Source organism: Eurosta solidaginis, chromosome 3, assembly GCF_040869045.1.
Source record: "Eurosta solidaginis isolate ZX-2024a chromosome 3, ASM4086904v1, whole genome shotgun sequence".
Taxonomy (NCBI): domain Eukaryota; kingdom Metazoa; phylum Arthropoda; class Insecta; order Diptera; family Tephritidae; genus Eurosta; species Eurosta solidaginis.
The window spans coordinates 121,112,164-121,128,246 of NC_090321.1; the positions used below are offsets into that span (position 1 = coordinate 121,112,164).

Genomic DNA, 16,083 nt, shown 5'->3' on the forward strand with positions numbered 1-16,083 from the left:
TAGAAGAAAATTTTTCTATGCGGGGTCGCCCCTCGGCAGTGTCTGGCAAGCGCTCCGAGTGTATTTCTGCCATAAAAAGCTCTCAGTGAAAACTCATCTGCCTTGCAGATGCCGTTCGGAGTCGGCATAAAACATGTAGGTCCCGTCCGGCCGATTTGTAGGGAAAATCAAGAGGAGCACGACGCAAATTGGAAGAAAAGCTCGGCCTTAGATCTCTTCGGAGGTAATCGCGCCTTACTTTTTTTTTTTTATTTACTCTCGCTCCCCGAGCCCGACGCATCGCTTAATGCGTATTTGTCGTACTTGGCTTGCGACTCAGTTCTCTTATCATCCTCCTTATTACAATTTGGTAATGAGTCGTTCATCTTGGCCGACAAGGCGGGCTCAGTGGTCCAGTATTATATACGGGGAAGTACCGTCAGCAGTGCCCTTACTGTGGTAAGGCCATCAATACTTCCCAAGGTGGCCCGGTATCGGGAAGGCTCCGATCGAATACAGCCGAATTTATCCCCTGGCTGCAAATCGCCCAGTAAGCACGGTTCGCATAACACCCTGTATTAGGGGGTTGGAAGTTCTTGGTCACCGACATCCCGCCGCCGTCCTATGAGGCGAAACGGCGTATATGCCAGTCCTAAACAGCTCCGCCTCATAGTCAGGCGCTATGGAGTTCGGCTAAGCCCTCACACCAACGACAAGGTTTTTCTTTCTTCTATTCTAATTTAATAATTTTTTCAATTAAGAAAAAATTTGTCATACAATAATAATGATAAAATAATTATTGTTAGGCCTTGAGCTCGATTCAACCCCGCGATCTTTATTACACTTGTTTCTTAAAAAATATCGAGGGTGGGGCTAACTAAAGTTTAAGCTAGCCCAACCCATATGCCCAATCAAAAACTGAAAACGTATTTAATTACAGCATATTTAATGCTAATTTAATACGGGTTAATTAAATTTATTACACTTGTTTTTTAAAAAATATCGAGGGTGGGGCTAACTAAAGTTTAAGCTAGCCCAACCCATATGCCCAATCAAAGACTGAAAACGTATTTAATTACGGCATATTTAATGCTAATTTAATACGGGTTAATTAAATTTATTACACTTGTTTTTTAAAAAAATGTCGAGGGTTGGGCTGGCTTAAACTTAAGCATAAGCTAGCCCAACCCATATGCCCAATCAAAAAACCAAAACTTATTTAATAAGAGTATGTTTAATGTGAATTTAATACGGGTTAATTAAATTTATTACACTTGTTTTTTTTTTTTTTTTTTTAATATGATCACGCTTAATGCTAATTAAATACCGACTGGACATTCATAAAGTTATAAGCAGTACTTATGTATATGATTCGATCTATGAAAAAGAGGTTTTGGCCCCTTACTCCAAATTTGGGTGGTTTTTTGGAATTTATGTACTTTTTGTATACTCGAGCAGACCTACAACTTGATGTATAGATCGCAAGATCACACAGTTTTATTTATAAGTTTTCTTATATCAAGGAAAAATTATACAATGAATTGTTTTAAATTTTTCTTTAAAATGAAATTTCTAGCCTTTGTTTTAATGGAATATACATATATAACATTCGTAAAAGCTAAAAAAAACTCAAATATAATTATTTGAGTAGGTACGTTGTTCGTAATGAATTGAAATGGTGAAATTTGCGGGGCAGATAATTTCTTTAGGTTTCAATTTTTAATTTGGACACATAACTAAGTTCTAATTTTTAGTTCGGACACACCTTCATTGAGCCAGATAATTTGTGCGAAATAATTTGAGCCAGATAATTTGCTTAGTTTGGACATTACCAATGATGAAGACTTTTTCAAAGATGGATGGCGGTGCTTGACCATGTAGCTATTTAGTGCCAAATTATGTGAAACGCGGGGAAAGGACTAAATTTTTCTCCTCTAAATCAAAGTTCGCATTTTATCGCAGCGTTCAAACCCCCAGTAAATCAGAGTACCGACAAAGTTCTGTCAGGAAACAGGCCTTTGGTCAACACTCACCATTTATTTTGTGATAGCTGCATGTGTTCTGTGCACGTTTTTTCACGAAGACTTGTACAGTTTAAATTTTGAACAAAAATTTATTTAGTCATATATGCAGTACAAAAAAAGTTTAACTTTTAGGCTTGAACCTATTAACAAATATTAAATAATTGATCTAATATTTTAAGGAATGCATCTTTAATTGGATTGATTCACCCTGTACAAATAGCATTGTTCTTTGGCAAGACATTATATTCCAGTAGTTTATCTTATTTTCTGCGCGAAAAAGTTAAAGAGTCAATAGCTGTGTTTTTTTAACATATAAAGACGTTTACGCTTAAACTTTATATCGTCAAACTTTAAATGCACCTCTGAAATTGCTGCACATAAAATTAGTACTACTAAATTTCAATACGCATTATACTCAGATGTAACTGAAATATGTGTCTATGTTTCACCTCTACACTAATTCTATGTATCGCCTCTTAAAATGGTGCGTGTCCACAATTCATCACAACTGATTCAGCTATATATTATGCACTATGGCCATCAAAGTGTTGTGTCTCCACCTTTCGGTACACCCTGTGCTGTAGCAGAGATTGACAACTTCAACAGGCAAGTATAGTTTCTATTGGCCGTGTTTTTTTACGCGCGTATACGTTTACGTTTGCGCGTAAAAAACCTTATCCTCGCTTAGATAATGCTTATGAGACCCATCTAGCGGCACTGGTTAAACAACTAGCTACATCTATACGTGACCTTGCTGAGGTCTCTAGCTATGAAGTCAAGGCTCTAGCAAAATATATAAATTCCACGAAGTGGTTTGACCCGCTTTAGGCAGGGTATGGGTCCTCTTTGAGACCTTATAGGGTATTACATTGGGCCCATTGGTGGCCTAAGTAGTGAGCTGGTACTATAGTGCCCAGCTCAGCCCTCGCAACCTAACCTAGCCTAACCTAACCTAAAGAACAATGCTATTTGTACAGGGTGAATCAATCTAATTAAAGATGTATTCCTTAAAATATTAGCTTAAATTTAAGCTAGCCCAACCCTCGATATTTTTTATAAAACAAGTGTAATAAATTTAATTAACCCGTATTAAATTAGCATTAAATATGCTCTAATTAAATATGTTTTCGTTTTTTGATTGGTCTTATGGGTTGGGCTAGCTTAAACTTAAGATATTTGTTTAAAAAACAAGTGTAATAAATTTAATTAACCCGTATTAAATTAGCATTAAATATGCTCTAATTAAATACGTTTTCGTTTTTTGATTCGGCATATGGGTTGGGCTAGTTTAGACATAAGCTAGCCCAACCCTCGATATTTTTTTAAAAACAAGTGTAATAAATTTAATTAACCCGTATTAAATTAGCATTAAATATGCTGTAATTAAATACGTTTTCAGTTTAAGCTAGCCCAACCCTCGATATTTTTTAAAAAACAAGGGTAATAAATTTAATTAACCCGTACTCAATTAGCATTAAATATGCTCTAATTAAATACGTTTTCGTTTTTGATTGGGCTGGAAAGATTGGGCTGGAAAGATTGGGCTAGCTTAAGGGACCTGTTTTTAATGTTCTATGGAATCTTTCTATCATTCCATTTGATTGTGAATGATATGGAGAAGTATGAATTTTATGTGAACCTAATAATTTTGTTAATTCAGTGAATAATTTAGTGTAAAGTAGTAAATTGGGAACCTTGATTAACTGTTATATTAAGTGGAATGCCGAAACGAGGTATATAATTATGTACAAATGTAGTTGCAATAGTCTTTGTTGAAATATCTTTAAGTGGATATGCTTCCGGCCAACGTTTATGTCTATCAGTAATAGTTAAAATATACCGATAATTGCAGAAATAAAGCAAAAATGAAAAAGAGAAAAAAACAGCCAGAAGTATACTGAGCAACAGATTACTCCTTTTTAAACGTAGTATAAAAAACAATACAGCTGAGAAATTTATATTAGCAGCTCTCAAAAAAAAAAAAACGAAGGCATTTCATAAACGACATGAAGACGTTATGATAACAGATGCCGACAAAGGAAATAAAACCGTAGCCATTTACAAAAACGAATACTGCGAAAAACTAAACGACTTATTAGAAGAAAAAAGTACATACAAAATGATAAGAAAAGATCCAACGAATACACTACAGAGGAGAAACAATATAATAGTGGACGACTTTTACAAAAACAAACTCATAAATAAAAGAGAAAAATACCAGCTTAGCAGCACTGCAGCAACAGCTCCAAGAATGTATGGTTTGCCAAAAATACACAAACCACAAATACCTTTACGTCCAATTGTCTCGTCTGTGAAAGTACCATGTTACAATTTGTCCAAGTATATAGGTGAAATTCTAAAAAAAAAAAATTCGACAGAATACAACATAAACAACGCGTGTGACTTAAAAGAAAAATTAGAAAATGTTTGTCTATGTGATGAAGATGTGTTAGTATCGTTTGATGTCGTGTCGTTGTTTACAAACATACCAACAAATTTAGCAACTAAGATTATTATGAAGAAATGGGACAAAATGAAAATGACGCGAATATTCCGAAAAACAAATGTCTACATATTCTGGACTTTTGCATAAAAGAAAACAACTACTTCGTGTACAACAATAAGATTTACACTCAAACTTTCGGCATGCCGATGTGCAACCCCCTCTCCCCAACAATAGCTGACTGCGTTATGGACGATTTTTTAAACAACACCTTATCAGAGCTCAAAACAAAATTCAACATTGACTAAAAATTTATAAGTAAATATGTAGACGACCTTTTTGGGATAGTCAAACGAAATGACGTAAACAAAATTCTGACAGTATTCAACACATACCATAACAAGCTTCAATTCACACTAGAAATGGAACAAAATGCTAGTATCCCCTTCTTAGACGTCCGCATCGACAGAGAAAAAACAAAATTACGCTTGACTGGTATTCAAAACCTTCTTCTTCTGGGCGCCCAATAAATAATTTCTCCTCACAGCCCATGAAATATAAAATAAATACCACCAAAAGCCTTGTTTAGGCAGGATGCCTAACTTTTCCGCATCTGATTGCGACCCCCCCAATGCAACTCTGCAAATCGATACTCGATACTCGAATTAATTTATAACCACCCACACCATCACCCTCATGCATGTGCATGCATGTACATGCACGTGTATGTGTGCTTTTTGTCAGCACTCATGCATATGCATGTCGGGGTTGATGTGTGGGTGCCTTTCCCCTCCAAAACGGAGGATTTTGCGGGTCAACGGTTGTAGCTTGCTATACAACCGGCCTCTTTGATTTCAACAGCCAACGCGTACACATCTGCCGCCAGCGATCTCTGCCGTAGTCACATATTCACAAGGTAATATATTTTCCTGTATATTTGTTAGCTACCCAATAAAACATATCATTATAACGAGAAATCTCGTATTCTCCTATTTTTATTTCCACACGCCATATTCCCATTGAGATCGACCCCGGTGCGCCCACCTCTCCAGGATTAGACGCACAGCGGCCGAACATTTGGTCCTTCTCCCCGAAAAAGGAACCACAGCGATATAAATTACAGTCCACAACATAAGACCACAGCTGACCGCATACATTTTAAGAATTCCTCACAAAATTCATCAGGAAAAGTATTTTGCCCACCAACAAAAAGTCTATTATTTAACACCAGCGTCAAAACACTGAGCAAGCGACAGCCAGCGGAAGCCACTGCAGCACACAAGCTACGTGCCACACCGGAATACAAATCACCAAAAAGTTCAAAGTAAGTGCAATATTTCTTGCCACATTTTTTTGGTTAAAAATAATAAATAAAAAGTGCGAAAATCCATTTGAAGTGCCATAAGTGCTTGTAACTGACCGCGAAAAGTGTAAAAACCTGTGTAGTGCCAAAAAGAAAAATAGGTGCAAACGCGTTGCATTATTTATTTTTTATAACGTCGTTTAACATTCCTTGTGACTATCTGGTCTGTCCCCCCACCAGCGGTAAGGCTCTCCGGACACAGCACAAGGAAGAGGTGCACATAACCTCACATTCACATAAAAATCTCACGCCATACGGCTGTGGCAATTTTCACTTTCTTTTCAAGCACTTTAATTTTCACTAATTAAATCGACACAGTTTTTACAACAGTTTTCACTGAGTTTTGACACTTTTCGTCGAGTTGTTATATCAGCGCGCGCACTTATTTATAACAAATTTTAACGTTGAAGTGGCGAGTGGCCCCTTTAATTCCACAAAAGACGTTGTTGTTGCTCTCCCCTTCTCCCTGCTTTTCGGCACAAATAAGCTGCAAAGTCAGTGAAAAAATAAACAAATTGAAAGCGTTAAATAAAGAGTTTTTCTATATTTTAATCATTGTTGGTTGGGTGATTCGCACAGGTTTTTTCAGTTTTACAACCCCTTTTTAATTTGATCACAAATTTTAATCCATGAACATGGAATCATATATTAGATTGGCCGATCGAATAATCGAATTCGAGGCCGATTTTAATGACATCAATGCGGCTCTGCACACTGTGCACACTCTTGCAATACAGCAAAAAGAGTTGCAAGCTAAGTGGGAAAAAGCAGAGAACGCCCTAGAGGAGTTGCTTGGCTCTGACACGCTCGACGCAAAGAAAATTGCAGCGGTCAAGATCAAGCATAAAGCGGCATATGCCGTATTCCTGAGATGCATGTCAAACATGGCTGAACTTCAAGCCAAATTGAAGGAGGAAAAAGATAGGGCAGTCAAACCTGAGGGAGAACGTGTGCGCGAACATAGTATCCGCCTGCCAGCTTGTGATACTGAGGTGTTCAAGGGCGACTACCTATCTTGGCCAACGTTTCGTGACCTGTTCACGGCCATATACAAAAACAACAGTCGCCTAAGCCCGGTAGAAAAGTTGTTCCACCTCAATCAGAAAACTCAAGGTGAGGCAAAGGACATCGTCAAGAAATGTCCCTTGACAAATGAAGGCTTCGAAACAGCCTGGAAAAACCTATGTGAGAGATACGAGAATAAACGGATTCTCGTAAACTCACAACTACAAATTTTGTTTAATTTAAAAAAGATAGATAGTGAGTGCGGCAGCTCTATCAAAACCTTACAGCGCGACATAAATAATTGCTTGGCATCTTTAAAAACACATCAGATCGATGTTTCAAATTGGGATGCGATTATTACCTATTTATGTTCGACAAAATTACCTGAAAACACGTTGGCTCTATGGGAGCAGAGCATTGATCACAAGACGGACATATCCAAGTGGGAGGATATGGACAAATTCTTGTCAAATCGTTTCCAGACACTTGAAACCGTGTCTTGTTTTACAGGGAATGCCACTTCTAAAGTGCAAAAATCAAACACGTCGCGCCAGTCGACGGAAAACCCTACAAAAAGACTTGGTGCTTTTCAAACCAAAGTAACCAAGCAAACAACAAAATCAATGTGTAAAATGTGCAAATCTACGGAGCACAGATTACGCAACTGTTCACGTTTTTGCGATTTAAATCCGGTAGAAAGGATTAAATTCGTCAAATCCACAAATGGCTGCCTGAATTGTTTATCCCCAGGACACACAGTGACGAGGTGCACCAGCTCATACAACTGTTCCAAATGCCACTCTCGTCACCACACGCTCCTGCATGCGGACACACTTCAGCAACCGGCGGGACGAAATCCCTTCAAAGATGCGGATAATGCCCCATCAACTTCGGCACAGGCAAGGAAAAGACAGGAATCGGGACAACCACCTTCCTCTGCAAATCAGAATGTCAAATCCTGCCATGCCAATTCCAGCACAGGCGTGCTATTAGGAACTGCTCGCGTACACATTCACCATAATGGTACCGACTTCTCCGCGCGGGCATTAATTGATTCTGGGTCTGAATGTTCCTCTATAACTGAAAGACTGAAACGCAGAATCAATTTGCCAGCGAGGAAAATGCATGCCCATGTTTCAGGCATCACAAATGCGGTGTCAGCTCAGGTGAAAGAAGCATCCAACATCGAACTACGTTCACCAGTGGATCCCTGCTTCAGCCTGACTACACCCGTACTAGTTCTAACGAAACTCACTGGGAATCTTCCATCCTGCCATATCAACGCAATGACTATGCAGGCATTCCCAGACTTGATTTTGGCAGACAAGAGGTTCTACGTCAACGAAGACGTAGACCTCATACTTGGCGGAGACATATATCCCCACATTATAATGAGTGGTATAAAGAAGAATGTGCTAAACACACTCTTAGCCCAAGAGACAGTGTTCGGTTGGATACTAACCGGTCGTATCGAATCACCGAATCCAACGAAGAGCATTATGTCTTATTACAACGAGGTTGCGTTAGACAATCAACTCAAAGCTTTCTGGGAGGTAGAAAATGTACCCAAAAATAAAATATTGAATGAGGATGAAAGGTACTGTGAACAACTATTTAAAGAAACAACGCAGCGAAGTGAGAATGGAAGGTACACCGTGTCACTACCATTCCGGCAGGATTACCCTAACAATATTAACTTAGGACCATCCCTGAAGCGTGCATGCTCTCAATTCTTCCGGAATGAGGGGCGGCTAATAAAAAACCCAGATTTAGGAAAAGAATATGTTCGAGTGTTGTCAGAATATGAAACGCTCGGACATATGAGAAAAATTGAAAAGAATATTCCATCCGACGATTCGGATAATTATTTCCTGCCCCACCACGCCGTTGTAAAAGCAGAAAGTACAACCACCAAGGTACGCGTAGTATTTAACGCCTCGAGCCCTACGGCCAACGGCAATAGCTTAAACGATATTCTCCTCCCAGGCCCAGTTCTACAAGCCGATCTACCCATACTTATCTTACGATGGAGACTATACCGCTTCGTATTCAATAGCGACATCGAAAAGATGTATCGACAAATTTGGGTGAACGAAAATCACACCAAATTTCAACGTATTGTGCATCGCACTTCCCCGAGTGACCCTATTAGTCTTTACGAATTAAAGACGGTTACCTTCGGAGTGAATTGCGCTCCATATCTCGCGATAAGAACGCTCCTACAACTAGCAGACGACGTCTCAAACTCGCACCCTACAGCGGCTAGCATACTGCGAGAACACATGTATGTAGATGATGTGTTAGCGGGTGGACATACGATCACATCGACTATTAAAGCCAGAGATGAAATTCGTCAAGTCCTACAATCAGCGGGCTTTCCACTTCGCAAATGGACCTCCAACTCAGAGGACATTCTAAGGGACATCCCCAAAGCAGACCTGCTCAATGAAAACTTCCTGGCATTCGAAGATACCAGTTCAGTGAAAGCATTAGGTATTCGATGGAATGCCCACTCCGATTTATTTTATTTTAAAGCAGGGACGCTGGACAACCCGGAAAACATTACGAAGAGAGCAGTCCTATCCGCTATAGCCAAACTTTTCGATCCTTTAGGCTGGCTTTCGCCAATGGTTATTGTGGCAAAAATACTCATGCAGAGTATTTGGCTAGAAGGCACCGCTTGGGACGAACCAGTATCGACCAGTACGTTGGAACAATGGAGAACTTTCACCGACCAATACCATGAAATCGATAAAATCCGGATACCTAGATGGGTCAACTTTTCTCCAGGAACCGACATCGAGATCCATGGATTTTGTGACGCATCCGAGAAGGCTTATGCAGCAGCCATTTACATGCGCGTCAAAACGGATGATAATGTCTGCACGAACCTGCTTCTAGCCAAAACCCGAGTAGCCCCAGTGAAAACTCTTTCTCTTCCACGTTTGGAACTTTGCGGAGCCGTGCTGTTAGCGGAAATCACCGAATCAATTTTCAGGAACCTCAAGTTGGGACCAGTGAACGTGCACCTTTGGACGGATTCAACTATCGTCCTCGCATGGATAAGGAAACCGCCGTGTTCCTGGTCCACTTTCGTCGCACATCGGATCACCAAGATCATCGACATGGTCGGAAATAAGGACTGGTTGCATGTAAACTCAGAATCTAACCCAGCAGATTTAGGTAGCAGAGGATTACCTGCGTCTGAATTGGTCAACAATTCGTTGTGGTGGCAGGGACCTTCTTGGCTGCAAGAAGACACTTCCCAATGGCCAGCACAAGAAAGTGACTACATCACCTCCGTAGAGGAAAAGAGGGCGAAGACCTGCGCAACAACAACAGTAAATACTATCGATGTTCTTCAACGCTTTTCAGACCTACCTAGGGCTTTACGGGTGCTCTCATACGTAATGAGGTTCTACCGAAGAACTCACCCCAAAACAAAAAAATCATTTCAGGTCGAGTCACCTTTAATCTCTCCTGATGAGATCAAATCAGTAACCCAAATCTTAATTAAAATCTATCAGAAACAACATTATAGTTCCGAATATAATGATCTAAAGGCCGGAAAACCAATTGGAGGGAAAAGTGTAATACTCTCACTTAATCCCTACTTAGACCAAGATGGCATCATCCGGGTAGGAGGGCGACTCGGGGCGTCAAAGGACTTAGCTTTTACTGAACGCCACCCAATCCTCCTCCCATACAACTGTCGGTTATCCCGGCTGACAGTCCTAATGTTTCATCAACAAAGTTTGCATGGGGAGAACCAACTCATGTTGCGTCTGATACGCACCCAATACTGGATACCTAACATCAAAACCATGATTAGGGCTACAATTCACAATTGCAAAGTTTGCACTGTACACCGAAAGCGTGCTCAGACCCAACTTATGGGTATTCTTCCTCGCGAACGCACGACATTCAGCCGTGCATTCACGAATACTGGAGTCGACTTTGCCGGACCCTTCGACATTAAAAGTTACCGCGGCAGAGGGTGTCGACTATCCAAAGGCTATGTCTGCCTTTTCGTGTGTTTTTCCACACGAGCGATTCATCTGGAGGCCACTACTGACCTCAGCACCCCATCATTTCTTGCGGCTTTTGCCCGTTTTATATCTAGACGCGGATGTCCCAAAAACGTCTACTCCGACAACGGTACAAACTTTGTCGGAGCTTCACGATCCCTACGATCGGAATTCAAAACTTTCATGGCACAAGCCCGAGACAATGCTGTCTCGAAGTACAGCCACCAGTCACTCACTTGGCATTTCATCCCTGCGGGCGCTCCCCACATGGGAGGGCTGTGGGAGGCTGGAGTGAAAAGCTTCAAAAGCCACTTCAAAAAGATAGCCTCACCACACAAATTTACATTCGAGGAATTCCATACACTCTTGTGCCGCATCGAGGCATGCCTGAACTCGCGGCCGCTCAGCCCGGCATCCAATGACCCAACGGACCTTGAGCCGCTTACTCCAGGTCATTTCCTCACTGGCAGCCATCTACTGGCTCCGCCAGAGCCGGATGCTAGTGAGAACCCTGCTTCGATGATCAATCGGTGGCAGAAACTCAAAGCCCTCCATCACACTTTCTGCAAGCGATGGAAAACCGAATATCTATCCGAACTTCAAAAAAGAGTGAAGTGGAAGCATCCCAAACAAAATATAAAAGTGGGAGATCTCGCTGTCCTCAAAGAGGACCACTTATCTCCCAACGAATGGAGGTTAGGTCGAGTTGTCAACGTACACCCCGGCGAAGATGACCGAGTACGCGTAGTCGACCTCAAAACCGAGAAGGGTCAAGTCAGACGACCTTTGGTCAAACTGATCCTTCTTCCAACGGAAGAGACGGATTGCGAGAAGGCTAAGTGCTCCTCCTAACAATCCCTCCGTTCCTCCATACCCCTCTCTTCAAAAAAAAAAAATCAAACCCAACTATCCTAATCAGATCGCCCATCTGTCACAACACTATTTCCCCCGACTACCTACAACTAGAGGCTCACGGTTAGTGATAGCATCGAAAGCATATTAAGGAACCCACGTCTTCGTGTCTCTCTATCCCTAAGCTTACATTTCTCCCGAGCCATATATTATCATCAACCCCCCGGTCTCGTGAGGGTGCGAGTCTACCGGAGGGGAAACCTAAGGCGTACTACGCGATGGCAATGGGGAAAGGGAGCGCGGGACATAAAGACGCGTTCAACCACGCGCCGTGATGCCCCGCTATCCCTAAGCTTGCGTCGCTCCCGCGGCCCTAATTATAATCAACCACCCCGGTCTCGTGAGGGTGCGAGCCTACCGGAGGGCGATCCTACATCTTAGTTTTCTTTTTTTTCTCACCCCCGGTCTCGTACCGAGTCTGCCGGAGGGGGAATCCTACACCTAGCTACTTGTGGGCAATGGGGAAAGGGAGCTAGAGACACGAGGACGCATGGGAGCTTACCAAAAGCTCGCAAAACAAAAAGCAAAACTGAGGCTTCATAATAATACTAACCGGGGGCCCCTTGCAAAAAACCACCCCAAATTCACTCGTTCTCCCAGAGCGAGGACACCAGAAAAGCCTACCGCAGAAGGGCAAACCGATCTGCCACAGAACCTAAAGGCTTTCAGCCCATCATCTTTAAATGTCCAACAAATCAAACCCAGCTCTCGTTCCCCTGAACGAGGCCAACATACCCCAACGCAATTGCTTGTGCTTAAATGTATAGTTTCTTTTCCACCTAAATGAGTACACAAACGTATTTGTATTTGTTAACAACAATTAAACAAAATGAAATACATATGTATACTGAGCCATTTTATCTGGGTACTTTGAGATAAATTCACGTCTAATTAAGTTGATATTCATAATGGGCTTCTCGCGTGATTTTTTATAATCACCAACCATTTAGACAAAAACAGATGTGCAGATACGGTTTAAAAACAAGCTACATAAATATCTAAGACGCTCAGCCATATTTGTATCCAAATTAAGTAATTGTTGGTGACCAAGTCACGTCACATGCATATCTGCTAATGATTTTAGTTTACCATTCATCGCAGAACTCTTAGCATGTTACATTAAACCAGCCAAGAACAAGTTTTAGTCATTAGTACAACACGTTAATTTAAAAATAATTTTACAAACATGTTTTTTTGTTTTCGATTTCAACGGACCTTAAAATATTTTTCAGTAAAAGGCTCTACCCCAATTATGGCAAGATTTGCTAAAATACTATACACACCAGTAGCACATTGAAGTGGGACGGTGTAGCTTGAAACAATGATTCACAACGACCTTTAAGGTCGAAACATGATGACAGAGCACCATCGTCAGTCATCATAGTCGAACACATGATGGCACGTTATATAAGCAATGAAGATTAATGAAATAGTGGCACACTAGCGGTGCAACCCCCCCCCCCCCCCCCCCCCCCCCCCCCCGCAAACATCAAGCGCTCTTTCTTTAACCATTAGACAAGTACAGATGGATAGTTATACATAAATAAATACAGAGCTCATCTAAAAATTTAATCAATGTTTTTCTCTACTTTACGTGCTCTTCATCTCACTCTTTAACTAAAATCACAATTCGTTGATATCATTGGTCCAACCATATATAGTGATTCCAAGCCAACTGGATATTATTTAATCCACATCGAAGCAGCATGAGCATTGAATAGCTTAATATCTGAATTGGGTTTATACCACTTGGTAAGCGTCATCATGACATATAAGGAAGCGCAAACAAAAACAATATGAAACTTGGACCAAGAATACGTAACCCCTTCGGTTTTGTTATCACTTACACCTTTCTCTGCACCAGCTTCTGCAACTGAGAGAGCTTCTGTTGAAAGACGCCTTTCACCATCATTATTAGTTTTTTGACACTTCAACTGCTGAGCTAATGCAATTATATAGAAGGCAGACTAACCAAGCTATCAATCCAATTATATTTGTCGTGATAGGATTGCAGTCTTTTTCTGGGTCGTTGGCAACAGCAGACTAAGTCAAGTAAACAGTGTAGATAGTAACCAGTGAGCTTTGCAATAAACCCGACTGAGGCAAACGATCCTGTACAGCGGGCATTACAGAAAGAATGCTTATTACGAAACACAGAAGGAGATTGAAGGAAATAAAAAAAATTGTTAAGACCGCAACCGCCGGAATGAGTAAAGTAGATATATAATAAAGAAATGCCAACAAGCGACAAAGCGTAAAATTATCCATGATTGTCTTCCGCGTTTTCAATCCAATTTTCAGCTACCGAATGTGCAAAATCTACAATTATCACCAGCTGCACAAGAATGAATGCACGTCCGCCAATTAAGCCCACCCACATCATAGCCGGCCCAAATGAGCCTTCTGGTATGAAAATTGCACCAATGGCAGCACCAAAGCAAATCAAAATTTCAATCCCCAAAATTCATTTTGTATATGAGAACGTAGGTCGCGAGAGCCCTTCACCCCCAACATTATCAATGCCATCAGCGTGAAGAAACAGGCCAAACCGAAACATAAACGATATACAGCGTATTCACAATCAATTTATAGACTACCAGTTTAAGAAAGAGCTTTGGCGCTTGAGTGTGTCCTGTAGTCCGGACGGAAGTGCTACGGCGCCTGAAACTGTACCCACCAATAGCATGAAAGCGTACATGAAACGCGACGAAGTGGAGCTTGCATGTTGGGCAAGCACTGCAGCAGCAGCTTGCCACTGTGCCTGTGCAACACAAAGCACTCTATACAACGAATATTGCAGATTATTGATTTTTAAAAATTCAATACATTCGAACATATGGGAATTATCCCTTTTTCAATTGCTTACGCATGAAGTGAGTTTATTAATTGGGAGTTCAGTAGAACATCGATAACATTATCACCCTTACAAAAATGAAGCTTACCTCTTAAATGATTTTGTTGTACCTCCAACGCATTCACGATAAATACAGGCTCATCTGCTCGTGTCAGCTGCACTTACGTCTCTATTACAACGGCATCTGAATCGCTTGCTTCATCGGCTTTCTTTGATTGGGAACTTATGGGCAGCGCATCTGTGGGCAGTGTACGTACTGGAATATTGAATTCAGGACATATGCATTTGTATTGGCATAGAATTTTTTCTCCCAGTTTCTTAACTTACCAGCATCTACCTGCTCCAGGTGTCCATAATCGATGTAGTGTACTCCGATGTCATCTTTGGCAATCTGAGGTGTTACACGTGCGCGATACCAATGTTCATCGCTACTCAATGCAACGCAAAGGTGTTCCGGTTCAAATTCAGCGTGAGAAGTCCCTAAATTCCCATAGTAGTTATGGTATGGTTGATTGACATTTTTAATAAAAACGGATCAAAGAAAAAATGTTTCTAAAGGTTCTTCTGGTGTCGCTTTATCATTGGTATATACTGTTGCTAATTTTCGGCGTGCATCACGTTCCAAACCTGCATGACAATAGACCAACTGATAGGCGCGTGTAACGCCAGCAAAGCTGTCGCCACAGTGAGAAGGCATACGCGTAATTGATTGAAATTGCATATGACTATGGCGGATCATTCTCGTGATTGTAGGAATAGTAAACATTTTCTATCTCCAGTTACATCACGACTAGGAAATGCGAGAACGTAGAAAATAGATTGACACAATGAGAAGAAACCCATATTTGCTTCTAGCGAAGCAGTTTGAAGATATTAATCATAGCCTTGTATTTACTGACGCCCCCAATACAGCTCTTTTAGATAGCTTTGCAGTACGGTTAGCAACACAAATTTTGAACGCGGTAAGACCTACCTGGTCCTTCGTAACCAACAGCAGCTCGTCGTATAACCACAGAGACATTTTGGATTTTATATTTTATCCCCCAATGAGGATAAGCAAGCTTCTGTGCGAGGGTACCCTTAAAACTATATATAATATCAAAACTGCACATGGTGCGTATTGTGCAAAAGCAATAGCACCTTAGCGAGGTCCGAAAGTAGGATTGTCCAAAATTTGTGCAGCTGTGATTTTTGAGTGTGCTTTCTCGTCATTAATATCATCGATGAGAGTTTGTTGAAGTTCACACTTGGCCTCGTGACTGGCCTGCGCTGTATGTAGTTTATGATTTCAAGGAAAACCTGTTTTTAAATACTCGTCAGTACGCTTGTTTGGTGGGAAAAAGTTCATTAGTTTTTGAGAGCTTGTACCGGATATGCCATGCCCTTCTCCAACTTAAACGCGACAAATTCGTCGCGAAGAAAATCTAAAGCCATGCCATCTTTAATCAAATGCTCGTTGTTTAGTACCAACAACA

General features: G+C 41.0%; 1 protein-coding gene and 1 pseudogene across 2 annotated transcripts in view; one reads left to right on the top strand and one right to left on the bottom strand.

Moving 5' to 3' along the window:
* The window catches only part of IntS1 (integrator complex subunit 1), a 297,465-nt gene that overhangs the window by 62,239 nt on the left and 219,143 nt on the right, over positions 1-16,083 (top strand). The window lies entirely within an intron of this gene.
* On the bottom strand, positions 13,259-14,669 carry LOC137247314 (probable serine incorporator; annotated as a pseudogene).